Source organism: Bombus impatiens, unplaced genomic scaffold, assembly GCF_000188095.3.
Source record: "Bombus impatiens unplaced genomic scaffold, BIMP_2.2 scf_0298, whole genome shotgun sequence".
Classification (NCBI taxonomy): domain Eukaryota; kingdom Metazoa; phylum Arthropoda; class Insecta; order Hymenoptera; family Apidae; genus Bombus; species Bombus impatiens.
In genome coordinates this window covers 84,651-107,187 of record NT_176717.1, presented here as the reverse complement: position 1 = coordinate 107,187, position 22,537 = coordinate 84,651, and the positions used below count along the sequence as shown (strand labels likewise).

Genomic DNA, 22,537 nt, shown 5'->3' with positions numbered 1-22,537 from the left:
CAAACACACTTGGGCTGATTTTGGGCACTTCGACCAATAGTTGCAGACTTCGTCGTCACTACTCCCCTCACTTTCAAATATATTTTCACGTCGTTTACTGAACATATTCAGCATGAAAATATCACTGATGTACGCCTCACGAGTATGTTTCTCGACTAAATGAAAGATCTCAGATATCTGCCATGAGATCCCTCGGAATATTCTAGCTGGAAAGCTTATCGTTTTCTTCATTTCAGAACTAAATAATTTTTCCTTTGCAATGAATCGAAGGCGATAAACCATGAATTCCCGCTTGTCGCTTCATTTACGTTCTGCGAACCGGCGGTTGGATTTCGGCCCCGCAGGAAACTTAGCCGAATCACGTTGGGTGACGAACGTGTTAAGTTCGTTAAATTATTTATTATTACGCGGTTCATTTTTTCCGTATAAATAACGTTACGAAAGCTTTCCAGCGATCGATTCGAAAGCGCGAAACGCAATGGGAAAGGAAGTGAAAAAAAAAAGATGGAGAAAATTCCACATCTGGATCGAACGCATTTACAGATCGACGCGTCGCGACGCGGACGAAACTCGGCAAATCCGGGCCCCTGATTCGATTCGGAATTTCTTCCGGCTGTCGCACACGACGGCCGCATTTTCCCCGATTCGACGCTCGCATTCGTTTAGCACTCGAATTGTTCTCAATTAGTTTATGCACGCTCGCGATTCTGAGCAATTCCCCGCGCGTGCACGCGCTTTACGCTTACGATCGCTATCAGCGTTCCGTGCTTCGATTTTTTCCCTAGTTTCCTTTTTCAACGACCCAGCGGCAAACTGTTGAACTTTCAACATTCTTTTTCCTATCGTCAAAGGAATTAAGAATCTGCGCGCGTACGCACATAGGTGAAAATCAATACACGTTCCATGGAGAAATATTACGACTTGATTTAAGAATATCAAGAGTGGCGTTGATTTTTCCTTAATAAAGTTACGCGAATTATAACAAGTCGCTTTGTAATATTTTCACGTGGAACGTGTATCGATTTTCACCTGCGTACCTAAGCGCGAAAATTCTTAATTTCTTTGACGATATGAAAAAAATGTGAGAAGTTCAACGGTTCTCCTTAGAATAGAAAGTACATTCTAGAGGATATCATACGTTTCCACGATTTATATTTCCACGATTAATCAAACGCGACGAAGATACTGATGCAAATTCATATTTCTATGCGTATCGTTAAAAAACTAGACGCATAATTGTTTCACTTGTTAAATATGGTAACGATATGGCTATTTTCTATATAATTACGTTCTGTGCATATTTCCATTGAAAATTGCCCGCAAACGCATAAAAATCCGCGCTGTAATTACCATACTTATTCTCTTACTTACGCGCTAATCCACGATAATTCTCAATTGCAGATTCAAAATTTACTTGGAAACCTTATTCCGCCGACTTGTTCGTCGGAATCAATTTTCACAGACGTCTTAGCTGCCGGGACGTAGCTTCGTAGCCATGCTCGTGCAATTTAATGTATCGTTAGGCACGGTAATAAACGATAAACGTGGTAGAATATGCCGCCAGTTTACCAGCAGAGTGTTCCACCGGCATAGAATCGAGGTGATTATGTTCGGCTCCCGAGGGACGCGTCGCCTAAACGACCGCTTCGTGCCGCTATCGTTCTCTGCTATCCACGTCGTTTGCCTTTGATAACTCTTTTACAGTCTGACTTTATTATCCGAATAGGAAGCCGGTAAGATCGACGAGTAATTCGCGCGCATTTAGTTCGCCTCTTGTCACGGTGGGAAAAGAAGCGAATAAAAAAGAAAAGGAGGTACGAGACGACAAAAGGAGAGAAAGGGAGGAACAGAGGGGATTTATCGGAGATGGTAAAAACTAGGCTTCTCTGGTGGCGATGTTCAAATATTTGAGGGGAAAAATTTATGTCCCGGACCGCGGGTTTCCTTTTAAAGGCACCGCGACGACGAGAGTGGAAAGTTTAATTACACGGGAACACGTCTTCGTGGTGTTCCCTTTGCGGTGTTCGTGGCTTGAAAGTCGGCCGAGGACCAAGTTTAGGCTGTTCGCTGAACATTTTCTTTAAAAGTTACCGCTGGTAGCGATGCTTCAAGTTAGACATAGCATTGATCGATTGATAGCGCATATCGTTGAAATCGTAGCTGTTTCTGCTCTATGTTATACAAGTAAACTATACCTATGTTGATCGCAGACAAATTGAAACGCGAATTAAACATAAGTCTAGCGATCGTAGAATTAAGAAATGAATTTATTATTCCGATATCGGTCTCCTACGGCTGTCGTCTATACAATGGCATAATGTATAACGAACGTGTGTAACGTTAGAGACGGTGAATAAATAATAAAAATATTATTAGATCATACAGATATGCTTATACGAGTACGTTTTAATATTCCAAAATTATAGATTCCACGGTAACTTTATTTGGATACTTTGAGGCTTTTGGAACGAGGAATTAATTCAAATATTTCATCTGCTAAGTTTCTCGTGTCTCTTACCTTTTAAATAAAGTTGTATTATATAGGCTGTTAGAAAATGGCGACTAAATATTTTCAATCGAATAAGAAGAAGCAAAAGTGGCGCAATGCAAATGATAAAACTTCGATTTTCTTCAATTTCGAGAAAATAAAACATTTGAATTGAAATGGTTAGAGAGATGGTAGAATTTAAGATGTAGAAACAGACACATTTGCCATGTTAAATGTTATTTTCTGTTACCAACTCGTCGAATATAAACTATACTAAAACTTGAACAAAAGATTCATAGACGTCATTTGCTTCCTTTATCTTCATCTTGAGAACGAAACGGTACGATATCCTTCAGAAGAATTCAGAGACATCGTCCTACCAGAAACAAACGTCAGCAAGTTAAACGCAATGTTCAAGCGCCGCTTATTCACCGATGAATCCAACAGGAAGAGAATGGAGTGGAATTCACGAACGCTAACGTAGAAATAACCACGAGACGTTGGTCGACTTTAGCTTCGTAGCAAACTAGTTAGCGAACTTGAGGTTGTTCGACGATTGTTAAGGCGTACAAAACGTCTCGCACAACTTGAACGGTATAGCCTGACTGCTTCTCACTTGTTGAAATTCCAGAGGAACGCCAGTCGCCATAAACCTTCTCTCGAATACGTTATCCTTGATCCACGAAAGCGTTTTCACGATAAAACGTTTGATCTTCCGCCATGGAAGCTGTGGTATCACCTTTAACTGATCGATGCTGAAATTACCGCCGTGAAGCCTTTTTTTTCCACCATACTTCGCAACTTTGAAATCGCGTCGTGAAATTTAAATTTTGCTCCGTGTACTTGTTCGTCGAGTTGTTTGAATTGTGCAGATTTTTCCAATTATTTGTCCCGATTCGAGGAGCAACTGCGATAAATTTATCGACATTGTTGCGCTACAAAAATTTGTTACAAAGAAGAATGTATCGACTTTGGATTAATTTTTGTATTCTAAGAAGAACAATCGCTTAATTAGACATGGATTTTTACGAAACAATTGTCACCTATATTTATGTTGTAAATAGTCGCTTGATTTATAACGGTCCGTGAAAACATATCTTTTGAATGAATTTTTTAGGCAGATGATTCTAAGGCAGTTTTATCGTACGACAGTGAAAAAGAGCAAACGAAAGATTTGTTAAACAACAGTTCGACGATGACATTTTGCGTCGTTGAAGTTTTAAATGAAGACCAAAGATGAAACGTCTAACGAAACGCTTTAAAAGCCAACCATCCATTCATTCTGACGTTGAGGAAGAGGTATCTGGATGAAGAATAGGATCGTGGTGAGAGTAGAGCATTAAACGTGGCATTAAGCCAGCGATCGCTTCATCGGACAGAGCGAACAGGCTGCTACAGGCAGTATAATGAATCATTAATGTCCAGTTATCGCTGAAATCGATCGCGAGAACTGACGAATTCAACCAGCTAAAAACCAGCAATAAAGGTCAGCCTCCTTTCTCGAGTATGCAAATAAAAATAATAATTATAAAGATGATAGTACATTTTCTACTAACATAATATACCTATACTATAATAATTAATATCTCGAATAAATTACTTACGAGTATTCTTATAAAATCGTAGTTCTTCTTTTTCTTTCGTAAGATCTTTCGCCGGGAAAGTTTGTTATATTAAAAAAAAAAATTTTATCGATACATTTAAATTATTGAAAATTGCTAAAGCGTTATTTTAACACTAAACCAACAAATTTTGTCTTATTGCGAGGATAATTATACGAGGTGGTCGAAGTTTGTTAGATTAAACAAAAGTTTTTACGGATACATTTAAATTATTGAAAATTGCCAAAGCGTTATTTTAATACTAAACCAACAAATTTTGTCCTATTGCGAGGATAATTATAGAAGGTGGTCGAAATTTGTCAATTCGCTAATGTTACTAGTTAGTGGCTAAATCATCGCGCAAGAGGACTCAAAAGTTTATTTTGCGCGGTATGTTTTGTTAATTAACAGCATAAGATTCCAAATCTCGGAGCAAACAACACGACGAAAAAATATCCCGAAAGAAGAAGTTGGAGTTTGTCATTCAACAGCGGTATCGTCGATGATTAATGCCCTTGAACATGTCCCCCCAAAACTAGACCAACCCTCCAGCCTTCGCTATGTCCTGGGTTCGAAAGTCAAAGCCGAAGGGAGACGTTGTGCCCAAGGAAACGAAGAAAAATGCGAGGAAAGCGAGGGACAGTGGGATATGTACGAGGTGGACGGTTAAAAGGAAGGGGAAAAGAAAGGGAGATCCATTATCGTCGTTGATGACGCGACTCGGTATGGAGGAGAAACGTAAAAGCTGGAAGCGTCGGTTAAATTTGATTTAAAATAAAAATAAGGAATAACAGTTAGAAACGGTGTGCTGCGTAAGTTTCAATTAATTAATTATTTTTATTTGAAAGTTAATTTATGGAAGTAATTTCATTTTGTCGAGATCAATTCAATTTCTATTCTTAGGTGCAACGATTTTAAATAGAATAACGCAATTTAAAAATAGTTTAATTCGTTATAAACGCGTACCTCCCCTATGCTCCAATTATAAATAACAGAACAAGGTCTTTATTCCTGGAAATAAACGGCATCTCCACTGTGGATTGTTATTTCAGTAAACATTTAAATATTAATAAACTCATTTTATAATTTTGTACGGCTCTGATATGGCTGACACGACGGTAAAAATAGAAATTATTATTCATAAAACATGAATTTTAAATTAAAGAAATAGAATAAAAAGAGTTGTATCCAAATAATGAAACATCTCTAAGATAAACAACTCTCTTCTTCGAACAAACTACGTTGTAATTAATTTGAAATAATCACGAGCCAAATGACGTGTCATTTAAATAGTCATTTTCCAAATATTTTTTCTATTGACCACACACGGATAACTGTGCGAGCTAGAGGGAGAAATGGGTAGAAGAACAGCGCGATTCGTCCCAGCAAAGCGGAAAAGAGAACGGTGGAAGAGGGTTGAGGGGTGAAAGGGAAGAAGGAAGGAAGGACAGAAAGACGCGGAGGAGACCGGATTCCTCTTTGGTCTCCGTTTTACCCTCCTCGTTGCCCCGGCTGCATTCCTCGGCCCGTTTCAACCTGCCTGCTGGCCGCCGCCAGTTTAACCTGCAGCCCAACACACTATTATGTCTGACCCGAGGCGCTCCCACATTTAACTACACGTTTCGTCTGACCGGGCTTCGCGTGTGGAGGCACGGAGGTGTTTGTGGAAGGGTGGCCAACGAAGGAACGCGGACCCCCGAAACGACGCGACGTAGGGCTGCCGACAATGACTCCGAGTCAATAGGAGCCCAGCTTTTGAACTCGCGACCGCGACTGCCTGGTTATGTTTTAATCGCCGACGTTTTTGCGATCAGACGATGGCCTCCTTTTCCTCTCTAGGGAGGCTTCGCTGGTGGGGTGGTTAGCTTTTATGGCTTTTTGATATACGTTCGTTTAGTGGTTTATTGCTCCTTCGTTTAGGATTTCTTCCTTTTTTTTCTTCTTTCTTTTTTCGAAGAACGAAACTTAGGCTTTGAAAGTTTGGAAATTCTGAAGATTCTGGAAGTAATGATTTTTTTTTTTTAAGAACGAAATTTAGGCTTTGAATGTTTGGAAATTTTGAAGATCCTGGGCGTAATTAGCGGAATTGAATTTTTCTTCGCGATCTTTTACGAGCAAAGTTTAGGTAGATTTTTATTTGGCTCGAGGTTCGAGGTTTTAGATATTTTGCAGGTTCTGAAATGGTTTCTTCCAAGGTGGTAGATGTTAGCTCGAATACGTGTTTGGTTACGTGATATAAAAATAAAAATCAATCGGAGAAAAGATTTCGTTGTAATTTATCGTCGCAAGAGTAAACAGTTTAAGGCTCGCTTCTCGTTATTTTATTGGGTTAAGAAGCCCGGACTATCGTTATCTTATCCTTTACATACATATACATCCTCTTGATATCGCAAGTCCCACAATTCACAATGGATCAGATTTCACCGACACCTAATACTCAACCACCTAATCGCCTAATTAGCTGGCTGCCTGTGGTCTAACTGGACCTAACGCGCTCAACCTTGCTTCTTTTCTTTTTATATCCAAATGCAGGGCATGGAACGTGTGAAACGGCGCCAAACACGTCCGCGACACTAATTACACGAGCAAGTCAACATACGCAGATAATAACTCGACGTGATTTTGCGCGAACGTGGCTCGATCGAGCAGATCGGTCGATGCAGATCGGATAAGCGATGGAAAAAGGGGGCCTTCGTGCGCGATTATGCGTAAACGATACGCGGGAGATATCGCTGTACGATAAATCTTACGCTCGCGATTTATACGTACAGTTGGCTCGAAAGCCCGCCTCGTTTCTTCGTACAGGATTTCATTTGAAATTCAATGGGATACCAATATACCGGCGTGACAAGGTTTACGCGAGTTTGATGATGGAAAAATGAAAGGCTCATGAGTTCATTAGACGCGTAATATACTTGTAATCGAGGAGTTGAGACGGTAAACCATGTAAATGTACATTCTGCGTAGAGTAGAATTTGAAAGTACAGACGTTGAATAGTTACAAACTTCAGCTTTTCGAGATATCACAGGATGAAGCTGGAGTGGTCCACGAAAGTATTTTGGCTTGTGGAAACTTTTTCTGAATTTCTTTGCCAGCTTGATGAGGTGTTGAAAATTTCACACGAGTCTACATACGTATAGAAAAATTACGAAATATTTATTGCTGTCGTTCTCTTCGCAAAGATCTCCACAGTATTAGCACGCAATCGATTATCCACTATACTAAGATATTTAACTATATACAGGGTGATTGGTAACTGGCGGTACAAGCGCAAAGGGGCCCTTCGTGCGCGATTATGCGTAAACGATACGCGGGAGATATCGCTGTACGATAAATCTTACGCTCGCGATTTATACGTACAGTTGGCTCGAAAGCCCGCCTCGTTTCTTCGTACAGGATTTCATTTGAAATTCAATGGGATACCAATATACCGGCGTGACAAGGTTTACGCGAGTTTGATGATGGAAAAATGAAAGGCTCATGAGTTCATTAGACGCGTAATATACTTGTAATCGAGGAGTTGAGACGGTAAACCATGTAAATGTACATTCTGCGTAGAGTAGAATTTGAAAGTACAGACGTTGAATAGTTACAAACTTCAGCTTTTCGAGATATCACAGGATGAAGCTGGAGTGGTCCACGAAAGTATTTTGGCTTGTGGAAACTTTTTCTGAATTTCTTTGCCAGCTTGATGAGGTGTTGAAAATTTCACACGAGTCTACATACGTATAGAAAAATTACGAAATATTTATTGCTGTCGTTCTCTTCGCAAAGATCTCCACAGTATTAGCACGCAATCGATTATCCACTATACTAAGATATTTAACTATATACAGGGTGATTGGTAACTGGGGGTACAAGCGCAAAGGGGCTGATTCTACGCGAAAAAAGAAGTCGAAAATATAGGATAAAAATTTTTTTTGTAATTTTTCCATCGAGACAACGATCTACAGTGAGATCCGTTATAACGAGACGCGATAAAGTGCACGCGTACCGAGCGAAAATTCAAAGTCGATTTTCTCGAATACAAAGCCTCGAACGAAAAATGTTTATTCTATATTTTCGACTTCTTTTTCCGCGTAGAATCACCCCCTTTCCGCTTGTACCACCAGTTACCAACCACCCTGTATAACTGATATATTTAAACGATCGACCGAACAAATTCCGTGTCGAGTATCTAAATAGTCTCCTTTAAAATGATAAAATGAAAGAACGAAAATAAGGAAGGCAAAAGAAGGAAATATTCATATTATCCAGTTATCGCGTCACATCCATTCTTCTCTTAATTATCCAAAAGGAATTCGCAAGAATCCGAGTCGTGGGGTCGCGCGAATCGGTTGGAGAGTTCGCCAGGGTCCCGAAACGTCCGCCTGAATTAATGCGTAACTTCGTGGGAGGGGTTGATAAAAAGAAAACAGAGAAATGGGGCGTAGGAAGGGTAGGGTGGAAACGGGCAGGGGGCAGCGATGGTAGAGGGGGCAGACGGTGCTGTCGACTCTGGAGAACGAAAGTAAAAGAACGGACAGAGGCCCCGAGGAACGTAGGTGTGCGTTAAATGAAAGAGACGGAGGAAGAGGAGCGTTTCAAGGCATGGGAGAGGAATGTGGTCAACGCATAAACTATACCACCGTGCATTCCTTGGGCCAAGGGTGCCTATAGTTCGCGAATCGTATAATATATACGTGCACTGCACACGCGTGCACCGTGGCCACCTGACCTGAGAACGGATCCAACAGAGAAGGATTCCTTACCTGTTCCACGCGTTCCTGTATGAACTTTAAGTAGTGTTCTTCACCGAATGGAACGTTTGTACATTGCCAAAAGTATGTTTTTGCGTTGCTCGTAAGTTAATTGCATATTTAGTTTATTCGTAAGTAGAAAATGAAGTTGATGTTCATTAATATTTTACGTGAAATCATTTGAACGAAACGAATTTACGCTTTCAAGTATTTACAGACTTATATCGTGTGTAAATTGTCCAAAATTTGCTAGTGTTTGGTGATAAAATTTGTTGTTTCTTTTTACATTTTTTACGTCTTAAAACTATTTCACAGAATATACTTAGAAATCGTGAAAGTACGCAGAAGCAGACTCTAAATTGAACTGAAATATTTATTAAAATTCCAAGGAAAATTATTTAAAAAAAATTGACGCTACAACTTATATACAAGGTACATAAAGTTGCGCAAATATACGTACATATTAATATTACGTCGTTTGTTGTTAACACAAGCGTTTCTTACACGAATTTCATATTATCATCTTCCGTTATCTTCGTATTTCTCTTTATCGTAAGAGATAAACTGGAACATTCGTGCAAGAATCCAACAAACATTCGAAATTTGAATGGAAATGGGAACTTTGATTGTTATTCGTTATGTATCTATATATATTAGACACATACGCATGTTTACGATATCTCGTTGGTCATTAACGCGAGAAATCAATTAGTCTCGCATCGGTCTCACATCCACCGGTCGTGAGAAAAAAACCTCCTTTCCCTTTAATGGCGTCTCTCGGTTGGACGCGGTATTTATGCTCGTATCCTCTCGTATATCGGTGATCACCTACGCGAACAATCCCTTCTCGATCGTCCATAACGCGGATCACAGATTTATTGGAGCCGTAATTTGCGTCGCGGAACGTTTGATCGGTCGAATGGCGAAATCATCGGGCCGCTTTGCAACGTATCATCCTCGTAATCTGTTAGAAATTTTTTTAAGGAACGTTCAAAAATTGCGTAACACGATGTCTGGCACAGCTTGTAGGAAGGAAGAAATAAAAACAGCGTAAAAAGGGTAAAAAGATGTTCTTTTTATCTTTTATTTTCTTTGCCCTTTCTCCTTTTTTTCGTTTAATTCGATGTTAAAGGTGGTTGAGGAATTCCAGTCACGTAATAAAAATTCATCGAACTACCTCGTTCAGGAGTTTCGATATAGACGTCGATTAATTTTGCATGTGATTATGGATGCTATTATTCGAGAGCTATTAAGCAGATCGTTCAGTTGTACGGTGCCTCTATTCAATTTTTAACGCATTGTCGTCTAAGAATTTTCTATACGCTCGATCGACAATTTTAGTTCTTCTCGCTATGAAATTAGAAGCTACGTTTATGTTTTTGAACTAAGCGACCAATCGAATCGATTCGAAATTCGTTTCTACGTATCCAAATGCAATGAAATTTATTCAAATCGTTGCTCAAATGCACTGTCCATGCGTAAAATGACTAAGCTGATCGAAGCTCGTCAAATTCTCAAATCCCTCGTTATTTTCCATTTTCATTTAGTTCTACGTTTATTTTTTCTCATTTCCATTTTTATTCGACCCATCAATGGCGTATTCATTCTTTCGTTCTTTCTTCCATTTCCACTTTCTTCTTTCTCTTCCTCTCTTTCTCTCTCTCTCTCTCTCTCCCTCTCTCTGTTTTATTTTTCCTTTTTCCTGCCTCGAAAATGAACCGCAGTATACTTGTTCCGAGGCAACCGCGATCGCCAATACCGATACCAGTTTCTTCCCTTCCTCTCACCAAAGAAAAAGACACGGCAGGGCAAGTTCCTTTTTAAGGCCGGCCGCGGCTCGCAGTGTTCGATTAATCGACGCTTTCTTCATTCATCATCGGAGCAATTAACGTCAATGTCGTAGCGCGCGGGCCGCTTTGTGCGAATCGTTTACGCGAGATGCGTTTTGGCAGTGTGCCACGGCCACAACTCGTAGCCAACGCACACACGGCTGTACAAAGGATAGCGACGACGACGGTGCAGAAGGAAAGGAACGGCTCGATAATGAATTCGAGATGAGACACCGGCTAATTGAATACGGAATGTCGATGAAACTCGATTTATGTCGTGGCGGAGATCGATGGCCGAGTTGAATTACCCGGCAATTTTCTCCTGCGTTAAACCATTCTTTCTTGCATCTTTTACCTGCGCCGAAACTCGTGAATCAAACGAAAAGTTCGAATGAAATTTCATCTTCAATTAGAATTTCAGAATACGACAGATTTGATAAATATTTTAGAATGTGACGAATTTCGAAAGATCGACCGATGGGTACAGAAACGAGTGCGTTGCAAATGGCAGAGTCTTTTATTTGAATGAATCGTGGATAGAGTCGAAGCATGACGCGTAGCTTTAGCATAGAATTCGAACGGAATGCGAAATTGCGAAGATCGCAGCGCTCGAGTACTTCGAGCAATTTTCGATAAATTTGTGGAAAGTTCGTTCATGAGATGCTGCAAAAACAATGGTAGGAAATAAGGAAATAAAGGAAGAAGTACGGTATCCAAAAATAGAGTAACGTCGGAATGAAAATCACAAAGAATAGCAGCCAAAGACTGTATACCAATATTAAATTCAGCGCATAGAAATTGCCGCGAGTTCGAAATTTAATATCCTGGAAAGGACAGTCCTCGAGGAAGTGAGCCACCGGTCGGCTAGAACAGTGGAAAACTCGAAGGCATTAACTCTCGCGACAAGCTGCATAATGAACCGCCGTGAGTCCTTCCTTTCCCGATCCTGCTTCCCGTCCATTGTCGAGACGAATCCAGAACGTTTTAACGTTATTGAAACTTTCAGATTTTCTCTTCGTCTCGGGCATTGTAGCTTCATGGAAAACGAGAACGCGAGACACGGGGCAAAAGCGGCCGACACAGACTCAGCCCCGCTCCTGTTCCCTTTTGCTCTCCGATTCTTTTCATAGCTGCAATCGAGGAGATCGTCGTTAATCTGGAGGAACGTAAGAGAAAAGAAGTTCGAGGAGTAATTAAAGCGCAGACGAGTGTCTGATACCGGCAGTTTCTCCGGTCAGACAGAGAGAAACAGGCAGAGGGAGGAGAGAAGAAGGAAAAGTCGAGGGAGAAAGCGGAAGAGAATACCGAGCCACGGGGCCGGTGAACATTTAGAGAAAAAGAGGATAATAAAGAGACGAGAAGCAGGATAACGAGGGAAGAGGAAAAAAGGCCACGCTGAAAAATAAAGGACGGCGAGTCTCGAGAATCCTTGGTTCCCCTTTCATCCTGGCAAATATTTTGTCTACGACCGCGACGATGTCCGCTCTTCTCTTTTTCCGACTGGCTGCGAATATGCCTGGATGCGAGTCAATGCCGAATTCATCGTTAATCGTCGACAGGTTAAGTACCATAGATCGTCGAGTTGCAAATGGTACGTCATGTCGAGGAAGAGCAGCAAGAGGATTGCCTCGACCGAGTTGCGAGACGTCGCCTGTTTGATATTTTTGACGCTTTAGCGATATCTTTCTTTATTATATCGTCAGACTTTTTATGGTTGCATCGATGTGAAAGAGCGAACGTCGACACGAAAGTTGGAGTAGTCCTAGAAACGTAGTGGCTGCGGTGAACACTTGTCGAGATATTTCAGAATTGAATGTTAATTCGTGCGCGACTTGTATCGTCGCTGGCAAATTCGTATATAGTCGGCTTATGAAATCGGTCAGTCGAAGTTTCCACGTTTAATCAAAATTCTGTCGTTGCTTTCGTAGCGAACGTACGGACAAATTGTTTCTTACGAAATATTCAATCCATGGGTACTTTTCATTTAGCGATCAGCAATATTCGAAGGTAGAAAAGTTTCCCTCGGTTTGTCAATCAAGTGTTTCACGGTTGTGCAAACACGTACGAGAGAACGTTAATGGTTCGAGTTGAAATAACACATCGCCTTCTTACCGACGCTGTCGTGTCTGAGAAAAAGCTTCGTACCAGCTTGAGAGCTGCCTTGTATGTTTTACATGTTAAGGCTACCCATCGGCCGTATGTTCTAGTACACGCTATATTATTAAGTTATTAACGAATATACCGTAACAAACGAGTATCGCGAACCTGTTTCTCATAAACGAGTACAGTGTCTGCGTCGTCGGAGTGTATGCGCAAAGAATTATGAAGCGGGCCTCGACAATGCTCGATTTTTCGACGAACAAGTAGAAATATGCGAATCGTCTTCTCGATTCTTCGTGTCTATTTCGTTATTCTTTTAATATTGTACGTGAGAAGACATTTACGATATCGTAAGAGAAATTTTTCTTTGGCGTAAAATTGGAAGGATTTAACAACGATCGGAAGCAACGGCGATTTTTCAAATATTTTTCAGAAGCGTAAAAAAGTTTTTAACGACAAAGAAAAACGGGATTAATTGGATCGAGGATCGAAGTGATGCTCAAATTGTTCGATAAAAAAATAGAAAGAGGACGGGATACAAATTGAACAACGTCGAAAGTTGTAAACTAAATTGGGAAAATAGAACGAAGGGTCGGGATGCGAATCGAACGTCGACGAATCGTCGTCGAGCAAATTGCGGACGAGGCTTTACGACGACGATCGAAAGGAAGACACGTGCTGTGGTTCACACCCATCAAGCTAAACACGTGTCAACGAGCGAGACGTCGACCAACGAACAAAGAGAGGATATGGAACGAACAGCGGTTAGCGTCGTTCGGTTAGCACAACCAGTTCCTCGTTAAGCGTGCGTAATTTCTAGCAGGGTTCCGGTGAACATTTCATGCGAACGCGCGTGTCAATGGCAAACAAATGCTGTTTGAGTTCCGTTTCTTGCTATACCATAGTGGGTGAGTATATCGTAGTCGGCGTTCTTTAAGAAGAACGTGTTTGCTTTTACAGGTGGTCGTTGAGGAATTTCTATATCTTGGCAGAAATTTGAAAATTGGCAAACTGGAATCTCAGGAATATGTTACACGTACAAAGCTTAAGATATTTGAAATTTGAAAAGTTTACGATCCAGCGTACAGGTATTTAAAGATTTGCAAGCTTAAAACATCCAATGTTTAGGATATTCGAAAATTTGGATATAAAAAGCGTCAGTTTAAAAAAAGACACGTATATGTTGTAAATTTTATACCTACGCACGTTTCGTACATGCGTGTGAATAAAAAAAAAAAAACCGATAAAAGAGTAACGTGGCAGGATGAGATTGAAATTTTTGGAATATACGACCAAGCTATCAAAATTGTATCTTTACCAGCTCGTCAAAGATTTATTGTTCTTCCTGTTGGATTTTTATATTTAGCCAGAGGAAATCTGTTTTCGATGGTGATTATTATGGTGTTTGGTCCAGAGCAATCTCGTACGGTGGGCGTGCGGTTCGCGAAAGGAGCGAGCTTTGGGATTCGGCTTTTCCCTTCCGTGAGGACGATTTGTTGTTTCAGGGTGTATCAACCCCCAGTTTTACGGCAGTCGTTAACTGAGAAAATTGTGTTAGCGGTGACGGTACACCGTTGTGGAACTATTTTCATCTTTTGGCTTCCTTTATCGTTTTCTTCTGTGTTCGTGTTTAAAAGTAAATTTAAATATGGTTTTTCTTCAGGGACTTTTTCCTTCTATGCAACGAATTTTGTTATAAATGTAAAAAACGTTTGATTACTCGAAGTTTTTACTAAAAACGTGGTAATAATATTCGAAGTTACTAGAAGGCAATAGCAATCGATGGAGTCGAGGACGTTTTAATTGAAAAGCAAAACGACGCGACGAGGTAAAAAGGCAGAAGCCACACAATTACTGGCGAACACCTGGAGCCAGCCAGCAACACCGCGTAGAATTGCTGGTGCAACAATAACGACGAAGTTATTAGAAGCAATCAGGGCAAATCGAATCGGGGATTGTCGAGATTGCGAGCGCATTAAAACCCAATTCGATGAATAAACATGGAAACCCGAATTCTTTGAAATCCTTTAAAATACCATTTCACATCAGAATTTATCGTCGACGTAAAATTGTTACCTTTTTATATTTTCAACGTATTTTTCCTATACAGATACCTATTTCTATAGGTTTAATTAAATATTTATACACGTTAAAAAATATTTTGATTCATCTACCACTCTCTGCACCTACTACTTTATTCCCACAGATTTGAAAAAATAGAAGCTTAGATTGTCCAAAAGTTTTTTATACGAAGCGAAAATTCGATGGAAAAAGATATCAATTCTTTCGTTACGCTACTCTTGAAACCGAAAGTACATGAATACACGTAACACCGTAAAAATCAGCCTAAGAACATTAAAGTACTCTGTACGATCGATCAAAACGGACGATTATTTATGGCAATACCGTGTAACGATATTATACCTTGAAACGAATATTGCCGTGTATAGAGTATTGACCTAATTGAAATCTGTGCCAAATCTTTCGCAACATTGTCAGCCGAGATTTCGAAAAAGCTACTCTAACCAAATAAATTTCGTGAAATTTAGCGAAGAGTCGATAGAGACAATGCAAACGGACATCCTGCCACGTCCATCAAAAGTTATATCGTCGCGTTCGACAGGCTCGATAACCGTTTGATTCGATGTGTACGTCGCGACGGATACGCCTGAACCAGTTTGAAACGACGTGCATCGATTTGATGCGTTCATTGATCCGTCGACAGCGGAGCGTGCAGCTTTTAAAGCAAATTAATCGCTTTGAGAAAGCGTCGGACAAGTTAGCCGGTTATGAGGCCGCTATACGCGGCGTGACGCGAACGCTTCAACTAATTAACAGCGATCGGGACATTCCACGGTAGCTGATCTCCGTTTCAAATCGATGATCCTTGCCTCAAGATCGTATTGGCCGACAGTCGCGTTCCATTGCCTGTTTGTCGTTATCATTGCTCTCTGATCAAGTGGAATCCAGCTGCTTTTCCGTCAAAATCAGATCTCCTTGCGCATTTCTCTTTTTCATTGTTCACGACTGTTTTTGTCTGGTAGTTGTTCACAGAGAAATATTTGAGCTCTTCACAGACGGCTACGAATATTCGAACAGCTATTGGTTTCGTTTATTGGGAAACCTCGACAAGTTTTATTTTGTTTGAAATGACATTTATATTAATATAGCTGGAACATATATAGGCAATGGACGGAATTGGAAATCGGTGAGCCAGTTAATGAAGAAGAAGGTAAACTAATGAAAGAATAAATGTGGAACACGTTGATGCGATAAGAATCGTAGAACAGAGAAAACAATTTCTCCTCACTCTGTGATATTAATCGATTCATATAGCTTGTCACCCCCTGAATAAAATTGCGATTTTTGTTGGCTATTAAAAAAGCAAACGTCAGCGACGTAAAAGTCGGTCGTCGATAAATTACTTTCCAAAATGTCTGGACCCTCCACTCGCGTAAATCTCGAGTATTTATATCGAGAGCCGGCTGCACGTGCGTTTCGTTCTCGAAACGTATGTCTCTGCCTGTTCCTAGATTCGCGATCCACCAAGATATCCGAATACGAAGAGAAATATAGAGTTCGAATTTGTGAAAATCCTTTCACGTTAAATTTCCTAACAAAGAGAAGATCGATCGCCAACTATTGTCGTCGAACGGTTCGAAAAGCTACTCTTTTGTCCATTTCAATTCCAAATTCCTTCGCTTTTGGACCATTCTTCGACCATCGAACGTGTGTTAGATCGTTCTTCCGGTGTTTCAGCCACGTTATTTGGCGACGTTAACAGGATTAACGAGAAGAGGCAGCTACGTTGCAAGGATACGGAGAGCAAAAGCTTGTTAAAACGCGAAGTCGAGTCTGAAAGTGATACGGATGGCGCGTTTTTCCAAGTCGATGAGAATTAATGGTCTCCCTGCGTACCCGACGCACAGCGAAGAGGAAAGAAAAAAAAATCACCGGCACCCGAAATGTGTTTTTAGCCCAGTGAAACTTGCACTCGTCTCCTATTTAAAGTTGTAGCACCGCTAAATGCCTCGATTTTCGTGTTTTGTTCTTCGCGAGCCACGGATGAAATTGGCTTTTTGACGAAGCGACGACGCCGAATAAATCGGCAATGAACGAACGAGGGAAGCGAAGTGGCGCTACTCCAGAACACAGAGTAGTTTTGGGGGATTTATTAGCTTGTCCGGAAAGTGTCTTTCTGTTACAGACACGTCTTTTGCAACAACGCATCTTTATACAAACACGAAACCTAATCATACGTAATTCGATGAAATAATATAAAATGAGAAATCTTGTGCATCCACTATTTCCTTATAAAACGAAAGAAACTTTTCGGACGACCTGATAGTTAGTTGACTGGTGGTTCACGATCTGGCTGTCCGTATTTCATAGATAAATCATAGTAAACGTTTACGGCGATACACGTTCGAATCATCGATCGAGGCTTTAAGCCGTGTTTGGAATACAAGCACAATTGGACGAGGTTTAAACTCGAGATACTCGATTAATAATTCCAGCAATGCAATTCCTGAAAGCCTCGAAACCCTCGGTGACATCTGACAAGAGAAATAATTATGTCAGCGATTTAAGCGATTTACGTTTGGTTGGTGCGAACTCTGGACGTTTTACTTAAATTAAGCGAAGGTTAGCAGATCGCAGTAGATAGAATGAACCGTATGGAATTGTTCTATTATCTGTATCTAATCACTTAGAGGTCGATAAGTAAAGTGGAAATCAGAGTTCTGCTGATTTCTTTAAGTTTGTAGTCAGATAGATATCGTTTTGTTAAACCTAACATTGAATCAGGGAAACGAGTAAGTGTGTGATTCAATCTGATTGAGTTCATCTTCGAATTCTAAGTTGTTAGTTCTACGGTTGAGAAAGTTCTACGTGTATCAAAAATCATAACGTTTAATTAATCACATCGTATCAAACTGTACGATCTTCGTGTCTACGTTGTATACTATCTCTGCTGCTACAAATCGAATGAAACACTTAGCCTGCCATAACACGGTGATACGCGTATACGGTACGCGTACGACGAGTAACGATTATACGTTGTTCGTTACAGAATCATCGTGCGAACGCTTCCATAATGAACAATGTTACCTCGTATGCATCGTACACGTATTATTTTTTTAAGCTTCCAATCAAAATAATTTCCTATTTTTATTACTGCGGCAAAGTATAGTCGAGCAGGCATTGTCCGTAATTGAAATTTATACAAAGAAATCACACTATCATTCTGACTATTCGTGATTACCAATAACGAGATTTTCGTACGTTTGTTTCATACGTATCTTTTTTAACGTTGATTACACTTCAATTTAGAGGAAATCTCTTTTTCCTTAATGTGATTTGTAATATCGAGCGAATAAATTTAAACTTCGAAGAAACGATGCTTTACATGCAGGCAATCTAACGTTGCGTTAATTTCATTGATATCTCGTTCGAAGTATCTTTCAAAGAAAATGATATTCCGGATAAAGTAGCTGGAGCTTCGGATTCGTCGATTAAAATTTTCCAGCTTCTACGAAAAGATCAGAGTACAAGCTGTTCACCTTTCTTTATCGCCGGTTCGTGCGGTCGTACCGAGGCGGATAGCAGATAAAAGATAGAGCTTAGGTACGCTCCGCGTTCCTTTCTCGGCGATCCCGTCACGTTAACTTCGCAGATACGACCTTAAAAGCGGAATCGCGCAAGCTCCGCAACACGTTGTCCGTTTTGCGGCGAATTATATCCTGCGGCTTGATCCTTATCAGTGGTTCGCTCCCAACCATGCAGTATCAACGTGAACAATGTTCTTAAATTTTCCTCTAAAATTCCATTTGCTTTCCAAGTTTTTCGAAAGTTTAGAAATTGAATGCTGCTTCGATTCGAGACGAAAGAAACTTTTCTCTTAGAATCAGCGTGGTTTAGGAGAAATATATTTATGTTTATGAGTATGTATATATTTATGAGTTACACGCTCGTATATTTGAAGATAAATCTGAAACTATTGGCTTGACAACTAAGTGATTGCGGATTTTGTCATTGGATGATATTGACAAATCTGCGATCACATAGTTGCCAACCCAGTAATTTATCTTAAAGGTCGTCAATTACAAAATAAGAATTTTATTTAGAAAATAGCAACTCATTCTCGTTCATATCGAAGAGCATTTATTTACTCGTACAGTACACGTTTAAACGATACAGTATCAGCTTGCTAAATGAAATGCCTAAAATGACGATAAAACGGAAATAAAATTAGATATCTTGTTATTCCTTGCATCTGATAGATTTTTGCACGTGGATCGTGGAATTCAATCGACTCTTCTTCGGTTTGGACGAAGAAAAAGGAATTTCTTCCACAAAATATGGCGCGATTCAACGGTGTATTAATTGAAGAAATACAGAAAGAAGAAGTATAGCGAACGGAGTGGTAATAATGTCAGGGAAGTACTCCTTAAAGAGTAGGCTCTCAAGATTAGTTCGTTTACTCGAGGAAAACGTGGCAGTGAACGTGAATCAGCAGCAACGTTCTCCGGCAGCGTTCGCACGGGACGTCAAGTGGCGTTGGCAAAAACGCGGCCCGCTGGAGTTAGGAGATTCTTATCGAGGTGCGGTCGGTTTTTGCGGCCCTTCCACCGGGGCAAATATAACGCCTGGCGTCACTGATTCACGATGCTCTTTTTCATCCACGGTTCACGCGATACGCAGACACAAAACGACATCCCCAGTTGCAAGTTGCAAGAGTGTCTCCAACGCGATGTGCAGCAGGGGATCTTGCTTTTTCAAGGTTTTTAAATCTTCGTCTTTGGTTGAAGAATATTTGATGGCGGCGTTACCTTCAGCTCAGTGTTTCCCAACTCTGTTCGAGTAGCGATTTTCTTGAATGATCTTTCGTGAATGAAGAATCGATTTGACGATTTCTCAGTGATTTTTTCTTATTATTTATTTCGTATTACTATTATCGCAGTGAACCTAGCGAATTTACCCTCGTTGAAATAAAAACTGATATCTTTGAACAGAGATTGTAAATATTTATACGATATAGAATGGAGATTGTTGGATTGATTTAGTATTTATCGCTGCACAGATATTCATGGAATGTCATGCGAGCGTTCGAGAAATAACAAATTTGTTATTCCGGCGGTAATTTCCACAGACTCTAATCCAATTACGATCTGTATAAATTTAATATCTTGCTTTTATCTGGTGCTATCCGAATTTAGATTACAATAAATAATAACCTATTCCATGGTATCAGTACGATTATATGGAAATGAAATTTGCATAGAGCGTAATTTTATTCGTGATATTCGTTAAAGATTAACGGTAACTTCTCCTGTACTTTTATTTCTTCGACATCGGCCACTTTGCTTCTGCAGTTCATCCATTAAGATATATATCTATGTATTAAGAAAACAAGTTCGTTTACTTAAGCGTGGAAAATGTCTGCGAGAGACGCGGAACCGCGCTATCTGCAAACTTTTCGCCGGAGTTTCTCAGCTTCTCGTTCTCCGACGATCTTTTGTAGTGGAAAGATTAGCAGACTCCGCCGTGACACGGGGTCAGAAAGATGCTCGACAATGGAAACGCATTAGTACCTCGAGACGTTGGCACAATGGACGCGTTTCCGCTCGACGACGCGTGCACGATTCTTCCAGTTGCACCATGACAGTCGCGTCGATCGTGTCCCCGTTCCGCGGACTATCGGCTGGAACTTTTTATTCGCCTTCTCGAGTTCATTGCTGGTCTTGGAGTGGCAACAAACCGTGTACCGGTGTGTCGAATGGCAGTGAAATAAAGTTGTTCTTTGAATTACGGAACCGCCGTGGCTATTAGAGTTCCATTCGTGCGCTCGTGTTTATGAGGTTAAAGCCCACTGCGTTGACCCATGTGGTAATCCAATCGCCTCGAACCATGGTGAACGGGAAATTAGATTAGAAAATGTTGAAGGGAAACGAAGAGGAGCTGGTTGCGGGGAATAGTAGAACATGTAGTAGAATGAAAATACACGTATGTTGGATGGAGGTTCGCTCGCACGTACGTATTGTGAAAATTTCACGAATTCTTTCTCAAATTTGAGAATTTGACTGCCAGGGGACCTCGAGAGTTGAGACTTTCGAGAGTTTCCATCGAAATATATTACGAACGAGGCTCTATTTTGACAAAGACCATATTTAGACTTCTGCTACTTTCAATGGGTTCATTCTTCATCACACTTTTTCATGAGATTTCGTATTCAGACAAAACAGGCACCCTGTATATTTGCATATTCTGTATCGTCGCACTAATAGAAACGAGAACCGAAATAAATTACAAGTGAAACATAGATGATAAATAATAGAACGAAATTTCTCATTCAGAAAAAAGAAAAAGAGAAAGTACGATCTTGAAGTAAAATAATAAGCTCGATAATATTTTTTCTATCAAAACTGAACTATCTAAATTGTATTGTACCATAAAAATAAATCGTTGCTTGGACAAAATTACGGCTATACCCTATATCGTGTCCATTCCGCGAACTTTCATGTATAGATTATATTTTCCATACAAAAGGATTGTCTAATTTTATAAAAAAACAGTCCCCTCCGGGTTTAACTTGCCCCACCACTTCTTTTGCTTCCGCTATGAAACTTTCCGGGGAAAGTTGATTGAAAAGCTCCGCGGTTTAACTTCGCCTCTAAAATCGGCTCGGTTCCGGTCCTGCAAAGTAGGTCGAGCCGGATCCTTTCAACCAGCTCATTGTTGCCCGATCTTTCACGAAAATTCACTCTCCGACTACCGGTCCTCCTCTCTCTCTCTCTCTCTCTCTCTTTCTCTCCTCCACGAGCGATTTCGTTTTTCGCGCACGAGAGAGGATCAAGTAAGTACTCGTAAAGCGGGAACAATAATCAGGGAAGGGGGTTCGTGCGGTACCCGGAGGCTAGCACTTTCCCCTATTTCCGGTAACGCCTAGTGCTACTTGCAATTTTTAACCTCACTTCGCTTTGAATTCAAGTGATTGTGTTTCTTTTTTCTCCTTCGCTCGGCGTGTTTCAGGGAGGTTTCGAGCGAGGTGTACGGAAATTTGATGGCGTAACTCTGTTTGATAGGTTTCGGGTGTTTCGGGTTTATGTTTAGGTTACGGCGTCTTGTTAGGTTAGTATTCTAGGGAATTTTTGCACTGCGACCTATATATTTAAAAATCTTGACAGGATTTGGAATGTAATTTTGGGTTTCTAATGAAAAAGTACTAGATCTCAAGTTGGTGATTAAATTATGATATTTATTTGATATTTATTATTATACGATATCGTTGGTGCGACATATGGTGTGACGTGGTGATGTTCCTTAGCTAGAAAACTTATGTGAAAAAGCAGTGACCTAAGCGTGAGATACTATGTAACCAATTAAAGCACTCAACAAGTCGGATTCTAATCTAAAATGGACGGCCAAAGTGTCATAAATAACGAATGACAAGAAACAAGGACTTCAATAGCTTCTTCATACCACTATCTGCTGGCATGCTGGCATTTATTTTCTCGACCACTTGCTCATACCTTATACCCTTTTTTACAAAGCCAAATAGGTCGTAAAAAATTCCAACATAAAATTTCACATAAAAGCAAATTCGACAATGATATTGTTTGGAACGATATCATATATGTAACAATATGAAATATTCTTTGCCATTTTATTCTCCATATATTACGTGAACGACATTAAAGAATATAACGAATTCTCTCTTTATATATATATGTAGTCTTCGCCATTTAATTTTCCGTGTATCAGAGAAACAATATTTAAAG

General features: G+C 40.3%; 1 protein-coding gene and 1 long non-coding RNA gene across 3 annotated transcripts in view; both read left to right on the top strand.

Moving 5' to 3' along the window:
* LOC100746016 (glypican-4) overlaps positions 1 to 22,537 on the top strand; it is a 135,018-nt gene that overhangs the window by 40,361 nt on the left and 72,120 nt on the right. The window lies entirely within an intron of this gene.
* Positions 233 to 6,086, top strand: LOC112212740. Of its 2 annotated transcripts, XR_002946550.2 has the most exons (4): positions 233 to 3,082; positions 3,606 to 3,992; positions 4,501 to 4,901; positions 4,993 to 6,086. It is a non-coding gene; the product is annotated as an uncharacterized LOC112212740 (long non-coding RNA). The 2 variants fall into 2 exon arrangements; XR_004461593.1 differs by having other exon boundaries at positions 234 to 3,992.